Below are 18,738 nucleotides of genomic sequence, written 5' to 3'. Positions count from 1 at the left end.
AAAAGAGCTGCTTGCGAAACGGAAACCTACAGATCATTGCAACAAAACAAAAAGGGAAAAGGCAAGAAAAACTCTGTAGCAAAAAGAAGTCATGCTCTTGCCAGTTATTTACTGCAAACTGTGCAACTAACATAACAACTCTGTGCAAACAAAAAAATTCATAACTGTTATAATAAAAGATTATGCTATGGTCATGTTGCTTTTAGGTTGTTTTGAAACACAGTTTTTCTGTGGTTACCAACTGATGACATCAATTTCTTTTTTTTTATATGTGCAGGGAGTGTGTGGCAGCATCCAAACACAAGGGAAAAAATGCTTGATCTCAATGAGTTGCCTCCAGATCTCAATGAGCTTCCTCATGATATGGATCAGCAGCAACCCAGCATACAACAAGGAAACTGCATAGAAAATGGTCGATCTGTTTACTACACGCAGGCAAGTCGTGATGGTAACCCTACGGGCCATGACAATGTGGCAGGCCAGTCATCAGCCCGTGGTGCCCCTGTAGTGGTGTCTTTGCAGTCAGAGAGCCATACTCTTGATGACACAGGAACCGAGGCAAATGTTCCTGGTCCAACCAGGACTGAGCTGGAAGCTGGGGCTTTTGACAGAGCTGTGCAAGTAGAAGAAGGAGAGGATGAGGCTGGTTCTCAACCTATGGAACCCTATGTTGGCATGAGGTTTGACAGCCTTCAAATTGCTAAGGATCACTACAACAGTTACGCACTAAGGATGGGTTTCTCTATCAAGATGAACACCTCTAGACGGACACCCCGCACCAATGAATTGATAAAACAACAGTTTTGCTGCAACAAGTTCAAGAAGCCCAAAGTTGATGATGGAGGAGCTGAGGCTCCTCCTTACCTGGACCCTATTCCAGATCCAACATCTGTTAACAGTGATGAGGAGATGGAAGAAGAACCTCCAATATTTGCTGAAGAGGATGCTGGTACTAGTAAGAAGAAGAAGAAGCGCAAACGTGAGACAATAAAGCAGACTGAATGCAAGGCGAAAATGTTGGTGAAGCTGATAGATGGGCGATGGGAGGTGACGCACTTTGTTCGTGACCACAATCATCCGCTCGTGAACAAACCTTCATTGTCCAAATACTTGAGATCCCACCAAGGCATCTCACCTGATGAAAAGGAGTTTCTGCGCATCTTGTATAACTGCAACTTGCCTACAGGTGTGGTGTTTTTCTATATCCCTTGAAGAATTAAGTTTCCCTCTAGGCAGTCCAGTGTGCAACTGTTATGATACTACTGTGCAACTGAAATGACTTAACTATGCAACTGCTGTTCAACTTTCCATGCTTTTTATATATCACTTTGGGTGCTTCTTGTGCAACTAGATTGTCTTTACTGTGCAAATACACAATGTCCTGTATGCAAAAACTGCAAAGTGTTTTTAAAAAGGTGCAACTAGGTGTCCATTTCCTGTGATTATCTTCTGTGCCAACACGTGTCCTATTACTGTGCAGCTGGATGTGCGCATTTATGCAACTAAAAAAAGGATATACTGTTTGTTTTTGTATTATGCAGGACGAATGATGCATGTAATGGCAGAGTTCTATGGATCTGAGATGATGGTGCCGTTCGGACCAAAGGCAATAACAAATCTTTGTACAAGTTTCCGTAGAGATGACACAAAGGAGGGTGATCTGATTGAGACAATTGCGCACTTCAAGGATATACAAAAAACCGATCCAGACTTCTTCTATAAGGTGAAATATGATGAAGAGGACAGAGTTGTCAACATATTTTGGGTGGATGGCTTAGCTCGAAAAGCTTATGCGGAGGCGTACCACGATTGCATATCGTTTGACACCACCTACATGACCAACTTGTACAATATGCCGTTCGCGCCCTTCATAGGAATAAACCGACATGGCCAATCTTTCATGCTGGGTTGCGCGTTTGTGAGGCAGGAGTTGGCATCGAGCTTTGATTGGGTCTTTGGAGCATTCCTAGAGGCTATGGATGGCAAATCTCCTGACAACTTCATCACCGATCAGGATGGTGCGATGAGGCAGTCAATACAGAGCATCTTTCCAACCACCGTGCACCGTTGTTGTCGATGGCACATCATGAAAAAGGCTCAGGAAAAGGTTGGTTGGTTGCTGTGCCGGAATCCAGGACTCTCTGATGATTTCAACAAGTGTGTTGACTTCAGCTTCACTATAGACGAGTTTGAGCAGAATTGGGCTGGGTTAATGATGAAGTATGAGGCTATGGCACACACGCACTTTGAGAAGTTGTACGAATACAGGTCAACTTCGATGCCGTGCTACTTCAAACACAGGTTCTTTCCCTTCCTCTAGTCTACACAGCGTAGTGAGGGGTTCAACGCCGTCCTCAAAAGATATGTGAACCCACACAACTCAATGTTGAACTTCGTCAAGCAATATGAAAAAATACAGAACCACATCCTTGCCAAGGAAGGCTGCAATGATTACAGGACACAACACCTTGAGATTGAGTTGTGGTCCAACTTCCCAATAGAGAAGCAAGCTTACAAAAACTATACTAGAGACCTTTACCGCAAGTTTAGAGAAGAGTTTGAGCTGATTGGACGATATAATGCATTCCAAGTTGGTGCTGATGTGTTTGAGCTTAGACCAAACCAGGAATTTGTTGCGAAATTTGGTTCTCGAAACTACTTGGTGCAGGCAAGGGTGGAGGAGCGTTCCTATTTGTGTGAGTGTTGTAAAATGGACAAGGACGGCATCCTCTGTTGCCACATCCTCAAGGTGTTCACCCATGTTGGCGTTGATGTCATACCGGAAAGGTACCTGCTAAGACGGTGGACACCTACTGCTGTACCTAGTGCGCCAGGGACTGGTTATGAGAAACCGGATGAAATGCCTCCTCAATCAAAGAAGCAGATAAGGGAGAGGAACATGATATACGATTTTCGGAAACTAGCAAAGTTTGCGAGTGGTTCTGATCCAGCACAAGCTATTGTATACAAGCATATGCGTGCAGCACGTACCGAGATCGGCCACCTGAACAAGTCCAAGAAAAGGAAAAAACCGACTGCTGCAACGGGGCCATCAGATGATGGCAACCCTCGAGGACCTCCTCCACCTCCAGGCAGCAATCAGGGGGCTCATCATCCAGGTAATTACCTGCCCCAACTCCTGATCTAACTAGGTGTGTAACTTCAGTTGCACACATCATTGTGCCCAGTTGCACACACCATGGTAGCCACTTGGACAAGAACATACTGCCTAGTTGCGCACGCTGTGTTAGTTCACGCATCAAAGATAACACAGCTAACTTATTTTTTCCAGTTATGCATATATGTGATGCCAACCCTCAAGGACCTCCTCCCCCTCCTGGCTGTACACGGCATCCTCCGCCACCTCCTCCCCCGCATGCTCCTCCCAATGGCCCTACAGGCAGCACTCAGGGGGCTCGTCGTCTAGGTAATTACCTTCCCCCAACTCCCCATCAAACTAGGTCTGTAACTCCAATTGCACACATCATGGTGCTCAGTTGCACCGAACAGGCTACCTAGTTGCGCACGCTGTGTTAGTTCGAGCATAAAAAAGATAAACACAACTGACTTGTTTGTCCTGTTTCTGCCTATAGGTGATGCCAACCCTCAAAGACCTCCTCCCCCGCCAGGCCCAACTAGCAGTGCCCTTTGTGCTACTCCCAATGGACCTACAGGCAAGACTCAGGGGGCTCATAACCCAGGTTAGTACCTTCACCGAATCCAAAACAAAAAACTAGGGTGAGTGGCTTTAGTTGCACATATCATAGTGCCCAGTTGAACAGAAACATGCTGCTTAGTTGCGTGCGCTGTGTTAGTTTGAGGATCAAGCTAAAAATCTAACTTGTTTTTCATGTTCTTCCCATAGGCGACTACAATCCAAGTACCATGACAGGCCGTGCTACTGCAGGTGTTTTTTTCAACTTAACTTGCACACAGCAACTAGTTAGTTGCACAAAAATGTACTCTGTGGTTGCACAGAACATCAGTGCTGGTTGCACAATAACAAAAATACTAAACTTTTTATATGATTATTACACAGGTGATCGTGACGGTCCTACTTCCCCGTTGGAGGCTGCATCCCTTGCACAAGCTTCTGATGATTTTGTGCCCAGGGATCCTCCAAGGTCTACTACAAAGGGTAGGGCAAAGAGTCGACGGTATAAATCGGCGCTGGAGCTACACCCAAAGAAGAAAAACAAATGCAGCCAGTGCCAATCTACAGAGCACACTGCTGGTGTGTGTCCACAGAGGCTCCTATGATTCTGTTTCCTCATTTGTAACTTTGTAACAAAATAATGATGTCTTTTTTAGCAATGTTGGGACCAAGTGGACACATTCAGCATCTATGATTCCTCTTTATCTAATTTATGCTGCTTGAATTAGTTCATGCACTGTGTAAAAAAAAGTTGCTATTTATGCCTTTGTTGGCAACTGGTTAAATATTTAGTTGTTGAACAATTGTATATACAGTGCTCCTAATGTATCAACAAAAGTGATGATATTGAGTTGCAAACGCAATTACTAGCAGTGTGCAACTACAAAATCTACTTAATAAAATTGTACAAACCAGAAACTTCCTCCATGGAGCAGAAAAAAAAAGTACTGACCTACTCCTTGTCGTATCTCAGCAACTTCCTCCATGGGGAGGTGTTGTGCACGCTGGTGACCCAATCATACGTCAACTTCTTCCTGATGTTGAGTACTTCCTTGGGGTCGTAGTTGGGCAGTTGGCTACCATTCCACTCGGTGGCGTTAAGCAGTGCGAACAACCCACACTCATTACTGCAAAAAAATGGGCAAAAAAATTGTCACATAAAATTAAAACCAAATAAAGGTAATGCACTCTGTGCAACTACTTATGTCCTACTGTGCAACTGCTTGTGTTCTACTGCAACTCATTATGTGCCACTTTGCAACTACTTACGCGCCACTCTGTAAACTAGCTAGATAATCCATTAGAAACTCATAAAAATGATAAAAAACAGATTGAAGACTAGTACTGTGTCTTAAAAATACTAAAGATTGTACATGTAGAAAAATTTAAAAACTACAAAAATGATTGTATTTGATTGAGAAGGAATGAAATGCTTATTGTCTTACTTGCCAAGCTGCTTTGGTACGTCAATGTCAATAATCTGGAAGTGCTCGATGCTGAACTTTGGGTAATGCTTCCTCCATAGCTGGCGTACTGCCCCCGCAATGGTAGAGGCATTGTTCATCAGCTCAATGTTGTCCAGCGTCCTGCTTGAATCAAGAACTTCGAAGCGTCCGTCCCTCAAGTTGACACTGAAGACCCAATAATGCGTCCCTCTGTCCTTATCGGTTACATCTGCGCACTCGAGCACTGGCAGCATGACCTGCAAGCGTGAACGATTTCAGACACAAATACAAAGATGTAGCTAAGAAAAAAGTAAAAAGACTTTGTCAAGTTAAAAAACGGGTTGCAACAAGTATCTGCCAACTAACAGATGTGTCATGTGCAACTGGACATGCTGTGGGTGCCAACTAAAAAAAGATTGATGATGTGGGCACAACACTCACCAAGTCTTTCTTGTCGAGACGGTTCTTGTAATCAAACTTCTTGTTCATCTCATCCACATTGTGGACCCCTTGCTGTAATTTTATCTGCAGAGATTATAAAACATGGCTCAAAACTCCTTAGTAGGTGAAAGGCCTCCCTCAGATGGTCAACAAAAAGTGCTACGGAACAAAGATGAGGGTAAAAAGAAGGTTTTGGAAAAACTTACAGAAAACCTCAGTGGCATAACAACCTTCTTTGACCCTTCTGGTAAGTTATCCATGATGTGTAAGATTCCAGTCTCAATAACAATTTTTGACAACCATTGAACCGGCTTCATCGAATCAACTAACTCCTTTAAAGAAATGTAGAAAGCACCATACCTAATTATCTCAGGGCTGATTTTTTTTGAAAGCAATAAAAAGACAAGTTAGCTCGAAGGGTCACAGCAGCAAAAAAATGTGCATGAAAATGAAAAAAAAGAACAGTGTGCATCTAAAAGCCCTGTTCTGTGCAACATACTATGCTTTCTGTGCAACTAAGTGGCTGGTGCTATGCAACTGAAAAAGATATGTATGTAGGCTGTGGGGAGTTACTTTACCTGGTAGCTCCATCATTTGCTCCTTTGTGATGCCTGACCCAATACAAGAGGGCAGCGTAAAGCTTGTTCACTGCCTCATTGGTGCTGAAAGTCTTGTTCTTGTTGTAGTCGATGAATGGAGACCTTTGAGATGCTGCGTGCCTTCTTACCCTCCTCTGTCTTCGTGCAAGAGGTGGCCCCGAAGAACTGCTCGTGCCAAGTTCTGGTTCTGCGCATATCAGGGTGTGGCAATTCTCTGGTGAACCAACATCTAGTTCTTGAGCTATTGCCTTGCCAACATCAGCAGCATCACATCCTTCATTCACAGCTGCTGGGTCTAACTCACACTCATCGATGCTAATCACACCGGCTTCCGCTGTATCTACTGCTGGAGCAGGTGCTGGAGCATCACCATCTATGCCGAGGTCAAAAGATGGTGCATCGCAGAACCCGTCACCATGATAAGAGTTTGATCTTCGTAAGGGTTCAAGGACCAGGGCATCTCCTTGCAGCACAAACATGGGTGCATCATTCACTGACTTGGTTCGCAATAGTGTTGTAGTTGGCGGCCTTGGAGGCTTGCACCTACTTATAATGTCGAACACCTCCTCTTGTGTTAATGGTTGCTGAAAGACAACTCTTGGGGACGGCACTTTGATAGTTGGATCACCTCCTTTTGTGTTTTGCATTGAAGCATCTCTATCAGTAGGCACCTTGGGACTTGCAGTTGCAGTGGTGCCTTCCTGACCAGCTGTGGTGGTTTTGACTGTGACCATACTGCTAACTGACACATCAGTTGGCACACTGGTATCTATAGTTGGCATCTTTCCAGTCTGAGTTGGCAGCAATCTGGCAGAACTTGGCACCCCTGCATCAATGGCTGCGGCTCGCAGCTCTCTCTCATCTCTGAACCCCAAATCTTTTGTGGCCTGTTCCCCCTTTACGCCCCTGGCAAACTTGACAATCTTCTGCTTAGGTGGTTTTGGTGAGACTGTTGAAAGGGGAGTCTTCCCCTTGATCTGTTGAACTTCTCTGACATTGGTTGGCTCTCTGCTCACTACTGTTGGCATATCAGTTTGAAGCACAGCTTCCTTGACCATATTTACTTCAGCATCTTCACTCACCATCTTCTCCTTGGTTTGAGGCAACTGCAGATTCTTCTTCATTGAAACTGCTTTACACTTCTGGACCACGTGAGGCTTTGCCGTGGATGCTGCCTTGCTCTTGCTGGAGCTTAGGTCTGGGAGCTGCTTTAAATATTCCTTGTATTTTTCCTTTGAATGAACCCAGTCAAGACCCTTTCCTGCTTCCTCCATGTCAATTTGATTCTTTTCAGCTTCAGTTGATAAGAACAGGCTCTTGTCAATGGCAAAGTTGATCTTCTCACACATATCTTTGTCGCTGAAATCTGGCACGGGAAAGGTGGTTGGCAAAGCTGGCTTCAAGTTGCAGAGCTTGAACATATCAATGCTTCCCTGAGACTCTGCTTCGTCATTTTTCTTTGACTTTGGCAAATCCTTGTCTTTCCAGCAAGTCTTGTCAATCAACAACTGTAGTGTGCTCCTGCTACTCAATGAATTTCTGCTGCTCGTAGGGGTGGCGTGAGTGCTAGTCCTCCTGGATGTGTTGCCACCTGTACCACCAGAACCAGGAGCGTTGTCATCATCATCGTCATCGCTGCTGTCGCTGCCTCCATTGGATCCCCCTTTATCATCACCATAATCATCCTCGTCTTCTTCATCCTCGTCTTCTTCCCTCTCACTGCCATCAGCTGCTGCGCCTTTGTCTTCTCCCCTCTCACTGCCATCAACTGCTGCCCCTTTGTCCCCGTCCCCCTCTCTGGCCTCACCTTCTTCTTCCTCCTCCTCTGCATCACTATCTTCTTCCTTGTTCTCCTCCTCTCCTTTGTCCTCTTCTTGTTTGTCCTCCTCCTCCTCCTCTTCCTCCTCATCCTCCTCCTCCTCTGCATCTTCTTCATTGTCATCCTCATCCTTGTCCTCCTCCTCTGATTCATCCGCATCTGTCTCCTCATCGTCGTCAGCATCTATCGCTGCTCCCATTTCCTCATCTTCTTCTGAATCATCCTCAACAAATTCTTCTTCTTCTTGTATGGTTGACGGCCGTCTCTTTCTTTTTGGAGCACGGCGTGATGCCCCAGTTTGCATTGATGGCTGTTGTACGTAAGGATCAATATCTGGTTCCTCGTCATCAATCTTGGCAACTTCTTCAATGAATGTGCCAACTATTCAGTTACAGCCTTGCATAGCTCATTGACCACTTTCGCAATTTTTGCCTTTTTCTGCATCAACACAAAAAAGATTCAGTACTGATTCAGTTAGAAAAAATAATAAAAAGTAAAAATGTCTGTAACTGACCATGATGTGATAAGCAAAAACGACTAATACACACTTTCTGGCCAACTAAAAAACATGATTCTAGCCAACTACACATGCACTGTGGCACAAAGTAAAAACCATGCATTTCTGCCAAAAGTTGATGACAATGGTTGTAAATGAACACTTTGACTATCCAAAAGAACATGTGCAACTACAAAAGCTTATATGTGCAACTGAACATACATCACAGCCAACTAAATTCTGAATTTTCGCAACTACAAAAGTTATACATGTCCAACTGAACATACATCCCAGCCAATAGAAAAAATATTGGTAAGTGATGCAAGTTTATGTATGCAAAACACTAACCCGCGGATTGTATGTTATTGGTAACTTGGATGCCACAAATGCTTCAGCTTGCAAAATTCCACCAAACAGTGGTGTCTGCTCCGTGCCTCTATACTCCTCTTTAAGCTGATGTAAAAAAAAGAGAAACAGAAAATAACAAGGTTATCAAAAATAGATTTGTGTGTCGAATGAAACCACACATTACAACCTGTGCAACTACAAACAAAGATACTGGGGTAGACAAATTCAACTATACATATATGCAACTGAACAAAGACACAAAAACTGTGCAACACACATGGCACCTAAAAAAAAGTTCCTACCAACTGATGCAACACATCTGTGCAACAAAGATTAGTAAAACTGTGCAACTTAAAAAAGATGGTGTGCCAATTTAAAATGAACATGTGTGCAGATTGCCAAACTTAAAGCTATAATCTGTGCAACTACATGCATTGTTGTGCCAACTGATGACAGTTTTCTGTGCAATTTCCAAAAAGAGTGACCAGACATCAAAAGAACATAGAAGGAAGACACTGTTGGAAAAAAACAAAAAAGAACTCACTTGTAATTTGCCGAACACACCAGGAGAGATAGTATCCTTCTTAATCACCTTGGCAATTAGAGTACTATCCCATGCATTCGATCGTATCGCGCAGTTGCTTACTGGGATGTCATGTACGAGCGCATCAAGGTATAGTATCTGCACCAGACCCAAACGAAAGAAAAAGCCAAGTTCAGTTATTGTTATGAGAATTTCAGCAAACTATAACTGCACAGAAAGAACAAGAACATATGGAAAAAAGTGGTCGTTTTCACTAACCATCAAGTGATACAAGCAGCAGCAAACAGTTTGCTTCTCCTGGTCCATGTTCCGGAAAGCTTCGTTAATGTGTTCTGCTACAAAGAGGCAGATGTTTGTATTCTTTAGCATTTGATGATCTAGCACAAGTCCATAACACTTTGGGCTGAGCTTCAAGGCCGTGGTTGGTGCTAGAAAAGTACTGAAGGCAACCGCAAGCCAGGCCATAAAAAATGTGTCATCCGTTCTTCCAGCCATATGCTCAATCATCTTGAGCCATGTAGTGATCTGGGGATGAGAATTTCCAGTTATGTTGAAAGCCTGTCTGAATCTCCTAGTGGCATCCTTGTCAACTAAATATCTGACTTTTGGACCCTTGTTTGGGAGATCAAATACCCTCTGAACACTGTCAGCATCGACACGGATCCTTCCCCTTCCTGGGAAAACCATTTCAGAGGTATGTGGCTGGTAGGAATGCACCAGGAACTTAGTGAGGTCCGCTGGAAGTGTGTCTGATAAGTTCAATAGCCCCCCGACCGACCTCGAAACTAGCTCTGATTTCTGTAGTGGAGTTAGAGAGGCGTTGAAATTTGCAAAGCACGCTGGTGATGCCCTTATCCTGCCTGCTTGTGATGGTCGCTCCACATCTTCCCCTGGAGACACCTCAACTCCTTCACCGCTGCCCTGTTGATTAGAAAATGAAAGCATTACACAAACATTAAACACAAAGAGAAAAAAACAAGAATGAAAAAAAACTAGCATTCATCATTTGGATCAGTATTAGAATGAGCTATGTATTCATAAAATGGATCATGCCAACTAATATGATGTATTTGTGCAACTAATAAAGCTCATGAGGACAACTGCAAAGACTGCCATTGTGCAACTGAATGTGCAACAATAAAACAGTAAATAAAAAAGAACGAGACCTAGCAGCTACAAAAAGTTCTAGTGTATGTGCAACAATAAGAAATGATATTGCAACACAAGAAAAACAGTAACTAAAAAAAAGGTTTGCAAAGAACTATTCAAATAGCTCATAAAAACACACAAAAAACCCACATACCTCAGCATCTGCTGTGGAAGATGCGACAGCTTCTCCAGCAACTGCTGCCTGCACAAAAAAATGACCACTGATGTCAACTATGAAAAGATGCCAACTAGTGAACTACAAGATGCCAACTAATGCCAACTAATGTCAACTGTATTTAAATCAAAATGACTAGAGATGTCAACTACAAAAAGGTTGTTATTGACAGACTAAAAACAAAAAATAGTGTTCCGAACTGCTGCATAATTTCATCACTATCTAAAAAAGGCGAGAAAAACACTTATATTTGAGATTTTACTTACCCTAGAAGATGACTCAGCTCCCTTGCCAAGTGCTGCACGTCTAGTCCGCTTTACAACACGGAACTGATCAGCATCCTAAGAAAAAAACATGACATGGGAAAAAATAAAAAAATGTTATATGACCCAAAAAAAACCAAAAAAATGGACTTGTGTCATCAACATGCCACTTACCTCAACATCCTCTCCCTGCTCAACACTCTGCGCAGGTCGTGGCTGGCGATTAGCAGGACGCTTCGAGTTCCGGCGAAGAGGTTGACTTCCAGAACGCTGATTAAGGAACCAAAAGAAAACATGAAAAAAAGACATTAGCATACATGCATAAGTTGAAAAACAACTCAAAAACAAAAGAAAAAAAGTGAATAAAAATACATCTCCTTCATTGCCACCCGCATCTCCTCCTATTATAACCATTTTTGCCCTGCGGAAGGAAATACAACAAAAAAAATATAGTTAGAAGATGTGGACAACCAACTACTACAATCATGCAGCCAACTGGGCAGTAAACCTTGTGCAAACTGGACATCAAATAAGCCAACTAACTTTTTTCTGCCTAATTATTACTTGCCAACTGTGACAAGTAATACCTAGACAGAAAAAAGTTAAGTAAAGGCAACAAGCTCAGTGAGATAACTTATTCTGAAAAAAGCATCCCTAGTTGAACATGAAGGGAGACACATGAAAACAACCACATCCACAACAAAAGACTTGCACATTGAAAAAAATTAAAATGGAAAAATTGGCAAGCATTGGTACTAATTTGCACAAATCAAGGGGTCCTAGTTGCACAAAGCAGGAGAATAACACATAAACCACCACAGCCACCACAACGCTGGTGGATTGGGTAGATTATATTGGAAAATTGGCAAGCATTGGTGCTAAAATTGTACAAACAAGAGTCCCTAGTTGCACACAGCAGAGGGGGGAACAACCAACTAGTAAAAGTGTATAACATATGCAACTAAGTAAAACCAACTAAGTAGAGCAACTGGCACAAGTGTATAACATATGAATAGCCAACTTGGTAAAAGTGATGCAGCCAACCGAGCAGGCAACTTGTGCAACTGAACACAGTATAGACAACCACCTAGTACAAAAACAGTGAGCCAACTGACCAAAACAACTGCTGCAATTGCAGAGCATATGGACAGCCAAGTACTATATGGACGCAGCCAACTGAGGAGAATTTTGTGCAACTAACCACTTAAATCTCTGAACACCAACTATGAAATCAGCCAATGCATTGCACACAAAAACAGTGAGCCAACTGACCAAAAACAACTGCTGCAACTACAGAGCATATGGACAGCCAAGTACTATATGGACGTAGCCAACTGAGGAGAATTTTGTGCAACTAACCACTTAAATCTCTGAACACCAACTACGAAATAAGCCAATGCATTGCACACAACATTGCGCACATCTAATACAACTTACAGAATAACTAAGAATCATGAATACATCTCAAGTCTCTGCAAAAAATTGAACGGAACATGAAGTAAACAGCCAAATCGCCCCTAAAATCGCGCAAACGGGGACTACACGTTGACCCTGTCTAGCCACCCCCGTGCCGTGAACTACGCCTCCAACGATTCCCCCGCGAGGAGAACCACCCGCAAGCCGTCGCCAACCTGAGCACTCCGCCGCGATGCCCCGTTCGGTGGAGAGGATGGCGAGGAGGAAGACGAAGACGGAATGGGGAGAGAACTCGCTGTGGCGAGGGATTTCAGGCCACCTTGTAGATCCCGACCACCGTTGGGCGCGTGCTGCGAGATGGGAGAACGGAACTCAACGTGACCAAAATTGAAGATAAGCGGGGGTAGTTCACGCCGTTCCCAAACCATAGAGAGCATTCCCCTCGCATTTCGGCACCATCCGCGCCCCGCGAGATAAAGAAAGGGAGGAGGAGCACGTAGAAGGGGAGGGAGAGCATACCTCCGGCGGCGAGGAGCACCAGCGATTCCCCGGTGAGGAGAACCACCCGCAAGCCGTCGTCAAATCTGAGCACTCCGCCCGCCACGCCCTGTTCGGTGGAGAGGATGGCGAGGAGGAAGACGATGAAGGAAGGACGGGAGAGAGAGCACGCTGCGGCGAGGGATTTCAGGCGCAGATTTCGAAAACCGCCGCCCACGACCCCCACTACTCTCTCCTCTACCACTTACAGGTGGGCCTCCCACATTCGGATGCGGACAAAAACCGCCCACGACCAGGTGGCACCTGGCGGATCTGGGAGCGATCGCTCGCGCGATCGAACGGCCACGGGTCGGCCGCCCGTTTCGGTCAGTTAGTGACCGGCCGCTTTTTAGACTTTAGGAAAACCTTTTTACCTGGTGAATCTCCTAAATGTAACATGGTGAAGACTGAATTTATTTGGGAAGTCTTTGAGGAGCGACCAAATTCTTTGTAGTTCAAGGACGAGGTACCTCCGCAAGATGTTACTTTGCGCTGCTGGGCAACCATGATCCTGCAAACTGAATTTGTGGGAGAGAATCACCATCCGTAGTCATCTGCTATTCTAGAGGACGACACTTCTTCATACAAAATATTTTGGCGGGCTCCTTCGAGGGGCGCCACCGGGCCCAACAGAAAAGGCCCAAGAGTACAGTGCAAGCAAGTAAGAAGTGCTCTTCAGGAGGATGGAAGAACTTGCCCGTGGTGCCAAAAAACAATGATGTACGCTCGGCGGCCTCTCGAGCGTAGGACTGCCAGACGCAATGAGTCTTCTAAGATGAAACTTTCGGCGTATCGGCAACACCCCGACAATTCAAGAGCTACACAAACTTGCGTTACAGTTTGCCTCTAAAGTTATTTGTATTGTAGAAACTCAAATCAGTAGAGAGGGTTCCCCCCGAGCCCTCGCGTCGCTCCCTCCCTGGGGCGACTCGGGCGGCGCCTCTGCCCCCTGGCCTCCGCGCCCGCCCTCCCCTCGCCGTCGCCGGTGGGCTCCGTCGGGCTCTTTTCCCCGCCGGCTCCTGCGCTCGCGTGGGAGAGCTTGCGGCAGCGGCCGGCGTGCTTCGCATCGGATGCGGGTGGCGGGTGGGGCTCCGGGGCGGCGACCTCGGTCCGGGCTCCAAGCATGGCTTGGGCATGTGGGAACGGCATGCGTGCACGCGGTGGCTCTGGATGTGCGCGTGGAGCGCAGATCAACGGCCGGGCGCGGTGGCTGGCTGGGCGGGCGCAGTCTGGCCAGCTTCTTCGGGGCGCAAGGTGCGCTGCGGGGGGAGGGCCTGCTCCTGCACATCTGCTTCGCTCATGCGGCTCCCGTCCGGATCTCCGATCTGGATGCTGCTCTTTGTGTGGCGGCGTTGGTTCCTGCGGTGGTGGTGGTCGTGGTGGTGCTGCGGCGGTGGACGGCGGCTACGGCCGGGAGGGGGTGCGTGCCTGGGCACGATGGATCACGGGATCCCACGGCCAGAGTGAGGTCGGCCTCGGCAAGTGAGGTGGTTGGTGGGCGGCGGTCGGAGGTGGTAGGTGGAAATCCTTGTTCCGGTTTACATCGGAGCTGGTGACGGCGGAGCTCGCGGGTGCTGCGCTCTTTCTTGGAAGCATCGTCCAGGAGGTGTGCTCCTCCTCTACACGGCTTGTGCTCCGGAGGGAAATCTCAGATCTGCTGGATCGGGTGATGAAGGCGTCCTCGCGTCTTTCTTCTCCTTGGGGGCAAGTCTTGCGGCCGGCTACGACTGGAGACCGATGGTTGGCGGCATCTTTGCCGCGTGGTTGGCGGCATCTTCGTCACGTGGTTTGCTGAGGCGGGGCGCTGGTTTCTGTTTTGGCAACGATGATGGCGGTGGGAGGAACTCAGGTCGCAGCATGGACTTCGATAGTCGGTTCTTCTCGGCGTGTCCGAGATGCTCTTCCGTGGGTTGCTTGGTTGCATTGAAGTCAGAGCTGCGGTGGAGCGGGTCCAGGTGGTGATGATGACAGGCACCGGTGGTCGTTTGCAGAGGGCATGGTCGGCGCAAGTCTTGCATATTTCCTTTGTGATGGTCGTCGTTGAAGTCGGAGCTGTCGTTTGCTTGCGCATGTGGCCATCCGCTGGAATGTGCCGTCGTGGCTTATGTGCAGTTGTTTGTGGGTTGGCGTCGTTGATGGAGCTCTATGGTGAAGTCAGAGTCACCCGTTGGGGCAACCGGTGATGACGATAACGCTTGCGACTCCTTGGCTGGTGTCTTTCTTCTTTGCAGCTTTATGTTCCATGCCGGTGGCCAGGTTGGCCGGTGGTGCCCATTCATATGGGCTGGGTTGTATCGGTTTTAGTCCAGTTTTCTGTCAATTAACCGAGCAATTATTTTCCTCTTAATCAATGAAAATGGAAAGTCTTTTGCCTTGTTTAAAAAAAATCAGTAGAGAGAGAGCTGCAAATTTAGCAAATACTTTAGGTTATGATTGCGCTTATGGTGTTGATCCCACTAGTAGAAGTGGCGGCCTTGCTATGTTTTGGAACAATGATATAAAGGTTAAAGTTTTAGGTTATTCAAAGTACGAATTGATGCAAAGATTACTGAACTAGGGGATCCATGGAGGCTATCTTGTTTCTATGGAGAGGCGCAAACAAATTTGAGGCAAGCAACTTGGGATACAATGAAAGGAATGGCTGCTTTGCACTACATGAAAAACACACGTCGCCTAGTATAGAAGCTGATTGTCAAAACACACGGATGGCTTATTTCGACGTAAGCCGAGTATGCCCAACAAGACACACGACGAACAAACAACACATGGTTTACTTCTTCATATTCATATTCGGCTAGTGACCAACAAAATTATGCATATCCGGCTAGTGACCAATAAAGCTATGTATATCCGGCCAGTGACCGACAAATCTATGCATATCCGGCTAGTGATCAACAAAGCTATGCATATCTGGCTAGTGATCAACAAAACTATGCATATCCGGCTACGAAACTAAGTATATCCGGCTAAATGATGAACTTATTTGCTCGGTGATTTGCGCACCACAAGGCCACTGTGCGGTGCATGAGATGCTTCAAGTGGTCGCAATACTTCGACACAACCTCTTGGATGGTATATTATCGATGATCGAGGGACTTCGATTCACGGTTGAGGATGTCTGCGTCGGGATAGGGTGTGAAACGCTTGTGTTCATGGAACCATGTGTGAATGTTGGCCCAAAAAGTTGTGCACTTTTGCTCCGTGCATGGGTTGGATCGACGCTAGTGGCCAACCATGCATCGCACAACAGCTCGTCCTCCCACACGTTGAAACTTTCTCCTCTGCCCCTCTTGTTTGGATTGCTGGCAAATCATCCGGATCATCGTCCTCGCCATCCTCCTCCTCCTTCTCCTCCTGCTGTCCGGCGTCCCAATCCCGTTGCTGTGTGCCGGTGCTGGTCTGGGTGTAGGCCTGTTGCGTGCCCTGCTAGGTGCGGGTGAAATTACCGGACTGGGTGGGATCCGAGTCTTCCACCTGTCCGTCCTCATAGCCACCTCCTAATCTGCCTCCGTCATGGATGATGTCGAACATCTCCCTTTCCGCGTCGTTGTACACTGGCTCCCCCACTTTAGTCATAGCAGTGAACCGTGCCCTAGCACCCATCTGCTACCCGTCCGCCGTCCGCACCTGGACAAGCTGTGGCGAAGAACACTCCGAGAAGAGCAGCGACATACCATTTACATCAATGATGTAAGGCACTTGCCCGACGGCTATTGCCGTGGACTGCCTATCGAGCTGCTTGGCAGCGTAGAAGTATGGAGCCTTGTAATGCTCCTACCACGCTAGCGTCTGTACGGTGGGCGACACCATTGGGGCACCCCGGCCCAGGCCGCGACCTCCACCATGTCTGCGACCAGCACGCCCACCGCCATGTCCGCCACCAGCACGCCCTCCACTGGCCTTCTCCTTAAGCATTTCCTCTTTTGCAGCCTTCGCTTTGATGCAGAAATTTTGTCACGTAGCCGAGTTTATCTTTCGAGCGAGTGTGATGCTCGGATCCTCCAGCACCTCCATCTCCGGTAGGTTCTCTTCTGGTTCCATGTGTGGGCACAAGAGGGAAGAATAGAGTGGGAGAGAAGGGCGCAAATTGGGTGGAAAGCAGCGGGATGGAAGAAGAGAGCTGGGGTTTTTTGCTGTGGAAACAGTGCAAACAACTACAAAAGCGTGGGCTTCGTCTTGCTTTTGGGTGGGCCAGGGGTGTCTGAGTCCGAAGGTCTCATATTCGGACTTCCGCCAAGCCCTCCCACGTTTGGTTCCGGTTTGTGAGAAAATTATAGTTCAGACTGCTTCGCGGATGGATGGGGGTTGGTATTGTATGGATTCTGCGGTTCGGACAGCTGCGTCCGGACGGAAACTATTGATTTGAGGGTCAGCGCTAGAGATGTTCTTCTATACCTATTTTTATATATTAATAAAGGGATTAGTGCTTCTGCCCGTTCGTCATAGAGTTTTGCAGAAAACCCTTTTATTTTCAAGTAATTAACCCACAATCCACCTTTAATACACATAAAACAAATTGTTTTTCCCGTTTTTGGGCATACCTGGGCATACCTAGCCAAACGGGCTGGCCCGGCATGGCCCGGCCCGGCCCGACCCGTCGTAATCGTGCCTAGCCCCGCACGGCTCGCCAGGGCATGATTATTATATGGTCCATGCCTTGTTGGCCCACGTGATGCGCCTCCAGGCCCAGACATGGCCTAATTAGTAAATGGGCTGGCCCGTTGGCCCATTTAGCATGTTGGGCTGTATATTTTTAGCCTGTTTGGCTGATTTTTAGGCCTATTGGGCTATATTTTAGGTATACACAGATAAAAAAATTCTAAAATTTTTATAAAAAAAATAAACGGACCGTGATGTGCCGGCCCGCGTGCCCAGGCTCCAGGCCCAGGCATGCCCGAGGCGTGCCGCGTGCCGGGCACGGCCCGTTTAGCCCGTGCCGTGCCGGCGTGCTCGCCAGTTTGGCCACCTATACTATTGGGGTCCTGAGTCATGATTATTGGGTTAGGGGCAATGCCGTATTTTTTCTTTCATTACAATGCACGAGCTCTTTGCTAGTATATAGCAAACTGGGCACACATCATAATAGAAGAAGTTCTCGTGGTATTCTTTGTCAAAAAAAGACATTCTCCTGGGTCATCAAAGCCCCATAACATCACATACAAATTTTGAATTTATCCGCATGCAGTAAAGTAATTAGTTTTCTTTTTGATGAATTCAAAATGCTATAATTTTTGCATGGAGTGTTGATATTGTGATATGTTTCCACTGTTAGATTTCTCACACTATCACCATGCATTCTTCATATATATGCTACTCTTTCATAGAATGCACATGCACTACATATTACTGAATATTTGTTACTACAAAAACTCATACAATCTTGTCAAAGTATATTAATTACTACTAGCAATCCTCAAACTCACGCACCAACACATCACACATGAATTACTTCAAACGCTGGTGGAGCTCCTCCTCTCCGCGACAGTCGAGTAGGCCTCCGAGCAATCCACGACGCGCAGGGGCTCTTGACGGGACGATCCGACCGGCAGCGGGAGTTCCGCCGTTGCTTCCTTCGGGCAGCTCCGGGGCGCGTGATGGTCCAGGTCTTCTCCTGGGAAGCGGAGGATGTCCGTCATTGCCATGGAAGCAAAGAGACGCAGGTTGAAGAACGACATCGTGGAAAAATTGGCTACTTGGCTTTGAGGCCCTCGTTTCTTGCACAATGTCAATTGATACGGTGCCGATCGATCGAGCCTGTCGTCATATATATAGTCTCGGCAGTGCTGGGCATACGGGAATCCGAACTCAGAAAGGGAGAACAACCGAACGATCAAAACCAACATGATCCGGA

At 46.6% G+C, this 18,738-nt stretch overlaps 1 pseudogene; it reads left to right on the top strand.

Annotated features, from left to right (window-relative positions):
* The first annotated feature begins 312 nt into the window (after nucleotides 1-312).
* On the top strand, nucleotides 313-4,260 carry LOC119357553 (annotated as a pseudogene).
* Nucleotides 4,261-18,738: the final 14,478 nt, after the last annotated feature.

The sequence above is a fragment of the Triticum dicoccoides genome, chromosome 2A, assembly GCF_002162155.2.
Source record: "Triticum dicoccoides isolate Atlit2015 ecotype Zavitan chromosome 2A, WEW_v2.0, whole genome shotgun sequence".
In the NCBI taxonomy this organism is placed as follows: Eukaryota; Viridiplantae; Streptophyta; class Magnoliopsida; order Poales; family Poaceae; genus Triticum; species Triticum dicoccoides.
The sequence above is the reverse complement of the archived record's forward strand: the minus strand, read 5'-3'. Positions and strand labels throughout refer to the sequence as shown.